Source organism: Oncorhynchus masou, chromosome 29 (genome assembly GCF_036934945.1).
Source record: "Oncorhynchus masou masou isolate Uvic2021 chromosome 29, UVic_Omas_1.1, whole genome shotgun sequence".
Taxonomy (NCBI): domain Eukaryota; kingdom Metazoa; phylum Chordata; class Actinopteri; order Salmoniformes; family Salmonidae; genus Oncorhynchus; species Oncorhynchus masou.
This window is the reverse complement of record NC_088240.1, coordinates 90944684-90949683: the sequence shown is the minus strand read 5'-3', so window position 1 is coordinate 90949683 and position 5000 is coordinate 90944684. Positions and strand designations below refer to the sequence as shown.

Sequence of the window (5000 nt, the reverse complement as noted above, 5' to 3'; positions counted from 1 at the left end):
AGGTATTACTGTACTGTTGGAGCTAGAAACACAAGCATTTAACTAGGTTATTACTGTTGGAGCTAGAAACACAAGCATTTAACTAGGTATTACTGTGGAGCTAGAAACACAAGTGTTAGCTAGGTATTACTGTAGAGCTAGAAACACGGTGTTAGCTAGATTATGGTGTTAGCTAGAAACACAAGCATTTAGCTAGGTATTACTGTTGGAGCTAGAGGATGGTGCAGTTAGCTAGGTATTACTGTTGGAGCTAGAAACACAAGCATTTAACTAGGTATTACTGTACTGTTGGAACTAGAAACACAAGTTAGCTAGGTATTACTGTTGGTGTTAGCTAGAAACACAAGCATTTAACTAGGTTAGTTAGGTTGGAGCTAGAAACACAAGCATTTAGTTAGCTATGGTATTAGAGGTTGGAGCTAGAAACACAAGCATTTAGTTAGTATTACTGTTGGAGCTAGAGGACACAAGCATTTAGCTAGGTATTACTGTTGGAGCAAGAAACACAAGCATTTAGCTAGGTATTACTGTTGGAGAGGATGGTGTTAGCATTTAACTAGGTGTTAGTTGGAGCTAGAAACACAAGGCATTTAACTAGGTATTAGGACGGTGTTGGAGCTAGAAACACAAGCATTTAACTAGTTATTAGAGGACTGTTGGAACTAGAAACACAAGCAGTTAGCTAGGATGGTGTTACTGTTACTGTTGGAGATGGTGTTAGAAACACAAGCATTTAGACTAGGTATTACGGTGTTGGAGCTAGAAACACAAGCATTTAGCTAGGTATTACTGTTGGAATAGGACACCTCTGGGTCCTGGTAGAAACAGTGCATTTAACTGGGGTATTACTGACCCTTCCCTGATGAGCTAGAAACACCACTCTCTGCTGCAAGCATTTAACTGGTGATACTGTTGGGTAGCACAAGCACACTAGAGCAACGAGTTGGAGCTAGAAAACAAGCAACCTGCAACTGTTGGACAGAAACACAAGCATTTAGACTAGGTATTACTGTTGAGCTAGAAACAAACATTTGACAGTAGATAGGAACTAGAAACACAAGCATTTAGTATTACTGTTAGGTATTACTGTTGGAGCTAGAAACACAAGCATTTAGCTAGGTATTACTGTTGGAGCTAGAAACACAAGCATTTAGCTAGGTATTACTGTTGGAGCTAGAAACACAAGCATTTAGCTAGGTATTACTGTTGGAGCTAGAAACACAAGCATTTAGCTAGGTATTACTGTTGGAGCTAGAAACACAAGCATTTAGCTAGGTATTACTGTTGGAGCTAGAAACACAAGCATTTAACTAGGTATTACTGTTGGAGCTAGAAACACAAGCATTTAACTAGGTATTACTGTTGGAGCTAGAAACACAAGCATTTAACTAGGTATTACTGTTGGAGCTAGAAACACAAGCATTTAGCTAGGTATTACTGTTGGAGCTAGAAACACAAGCATTTAACTAGGTATTACTGTACTGTTGGAGCTAGAAACACAAGCATTTAACTAGGTATTACTGTACTGTTGGAGCTAGAAACACAAGCATTTAACTAGGTATTACTGTACTGTTGGAGCTAGAAACACAAGCATTTAGCTAGGTATTACTGTACTGTTGGAGCTAGAAACACAAGCATTTAACTAGGTATTACTGTTGGAGCTAGAAACACAAGCATTTAACTAGGTATTACTGTTGTTGGAGCTAGAAACACAAGCATTTAACTAGGTATTACTGTTGGAGCTAGAAACACAAGCATTTAACTAGGTATTACTGTTGGAGCTAGAAACACAAGCATTTAGCTAGTATTACTGTTGGAGCCAGAAACACAGGCATTTAACTAGGTATTACTGTTGGAGCTAGAAACACAAGCATTTAGCTAGGTATTACTGTACTGTTGGAGCTAGAAACACAAGCATTTAACTAGGTATTACTGTTGGAGCTAGAAACACAAGCATTAAGCTAGGTATTACTGTACTGTTGGAGCTAGAAACACAAGCATTTAGCTAGGTATTACTGTTGGAGCTAGAAACACAAGCATTTAACTAGGTATTACTGTTGGAGCTAGAAACACAAGCATTTAACTAGGTATTACTTACTGTTGGAGCTAGAAACACAAGCATTTAGCTAGGTATTACTGTTGGAGCTAGAAACACAAGCATTTAGCTAGAAACACAAGCATTTACTGTACTGTGGAGCTGGAGCTAGAAACACAAGCATTTGACTAGGTATTACTGTTGGAGCTAGAAACACAAGCATTTAGCTAGGTATTACTGTTGGAGCTAGAAACACAAGTGTTTAGCTAGGTATTACTGTTGGAGCTAGAAACACAACATTTAACTAGGTATTACTGTTGGAGCTAGAAACACAAGCATTTAACTAGGTTTACTAGGTATTACTGTTGGAGCTAGAAACACAAGCATTTAACTAGGTATTACTGTTGGAGCTAGAAACACAAGCATTTAACTAGGTATTACTGTTGGAGCTAGAAACACAAGCATTTAACTAGGTATTACTGTTGGAGCTAGAAACACAAGCATTTAACTAGGTATTACTGTTGGAGCTAGAAACACAAGCATTTAACTAGGTATTACTGTTGGAGCTAGAAACACAAGCATTTAACTAGGTATTACTGTTGGAGCTAGAAACACAAGCATTTAACTAGGTATTACTGTTGGAGCTAGAAACACAAGCATTTAACTAGGTATTACTGTTGGAGCTAGAAACAAACACACTAGGTATTACTGTTAGCTAGAAACACAAGCATTTAACTAGGTATTACTGTTGGAGCTAGAAACACAAGCATTTAACTAGGTATTACTGTTGGAGCTAGAAACACAAGCATTTAGTTAGGTATTACTGTTGGAGCTAGAAACAAACTGTACTGTTGGAGCTAGAAACGCAAGCATTTAGTTAGGTATTACTGTTGGAAGAAACACATTTAACTAGGTATTACTGTTGGAGCTAGAAACACAAGCATTTAGCTAGGTATTACTGTTGGAGCTAGAAACACTAGAAATTACTTAAGCATTTAGCTAGGTATTACTGTTAGCTAGAAACACAAGCATTTAACTAGGTATTACTGTTGGAGCTAGAAACACAAGCATTTAGCTAGGTATTACTGTTGGAGCTAGAAACACCTGTATTATACAAGCATTTAACAAAAGAAACACAAGCATTTGATTTGTTGCACATTTAAGGTATTAGGAGTGTGCTAGAAACACAAGCATTTAACTAATTACTGTTGGAGCTAAAAACAAGCATTTAACTAGGTAAGCTAGAAACACAAGCATTTAACTAGGTATTATGTTGGAGCTAGAAACAAAAGCATTTAGTTAGGTATTACTGTTTAGAAACACAAGCATTTAGCTGAAACACAAGCAGTAGTTGTAACTAGGGCTATAAACACAAGCATTTTAGGTATTACTGTTGGTGTAGCATTTAACAACCCATTTAGCTAGGTATTACTGTTGAGCTAGAAACACAAGCATTTACTAGGTATTACTGTTGGAGCCCTAAAACACAAGCATTTAACTAGGTATTACTGTTGGAGCAAGCCTGATATAACAAACCAACATTTTTGATTTGTTGCACCCATAGAAACAAAAGCATTTAAAAACTAGAAACACAAGCCTAGGTTTAACTAACCCTAGGTATTACTGTTCTATAAACACAAGCATTCTAACTTTGATGTTAACGAGGAAACAGCTTTTAAATAACATTCGTTCCCTAGACGTGAAACCCAACGCCCCTGTCATGTCAAAGGTCATGACACCCGTGACACTACCACGGACCGGGGAAAGTTTGTTTCCTGTGGTGTCGAGAGTTTTGGTAACGGGAACATCTGTAATGACCAAATGTGCCGTGGGGCGCCCCCTAACTAACCCACGCCCCCTAACTAACCCACGGCCCCTAACTAACCCACGGCCCCTAACTAACCCACGCCCCTTAACTAACCCACGGCCCCTAACTAACCCACGCCCGCTAACTAACCCACGCCCCCTAACTAACCCACGCACCCTAACTAACCCACGCCCCCTAACTAACCCACGCCCCTTAACTAACCCACGCCCCCTAACAAACCCACGCCCCCTAACAAACCCACGCACCCTAACTAACCCACGGCCCCTAACTAACCCACGCCCCCTAACTAACCCACGCCCCCTAACTAACCCACACACCCTAACTAACCCACGCCCCCTAACTAACCCACGCACCCTAACTAACCCACGCCCCCTAACTAACCCACGCACCCTAACTAACCCACGGCCCACTGAGTCACATCACGTTCATCACGTTTCCCCAACACCATCCAACACCATCACCTTCTGTCACCCAACACGGCTCCCAACTGGTTTCCTGCAGTTGTAAAAGAGAACTCACACAGAGCTCCAACACCATCCAACACCATCACCTTCTGTCACCCAACACGGCTCCCAACTGGTTTCCTGCAGTTGTAAAGAGAACTCATACAAAGCTCCAACACCATCCAACACCATCACCTTCTGTCACCCAACACGGCTCCCAACTGGTTTCCTGCAGTTGTACAAGATAACTCACACAAAGCTCCAACACCATCCAACACCATCACCTTCTGTCAACCAACACGGCTCCCAACTGGTTTCCTGCAGTTGTACAAGATAACTCACACAAAGCTCCAACACCATCCAACACCATCCCCTTCTGTCACCCAACACGGCTCCCAACTGGTTTCCTGCAGTTGTAAAGAGAACTCATACAAAGCTCCAACACCATCCAACACCATCACCTTCTGTCACCCAACACGGCTCCCAACTGGTTTCCTGCAGTTGTACAAGATAACTCACGCAAAGCTCCAACACCATCCATCACCTTCTGTCACCCAACTGGTTTCCTGCAGTTGTACAAGAGAACTCACACAGAGCTCCAGGACTCCAACACCATCCAACACCATCCAACACCATCCAACAGTCCAATGACAATGTAACTGTTGGCGTGGGATGATAGCCCATTAAACTGTCA

General features: G+C 41.2%; 1 protein-coding gene across 1 annotated transcript in view; it reads right to left on the bottom strand.

The window, feature by feature from the left end:
- The window catches only part of LOC135519836 (intermembrane lipid transfer protein VPS13B), a 764993-nt gene that overhangs the window by 69457 nt on the left and 690536 nt on the right, over window positions 1-5000 (bottom strand).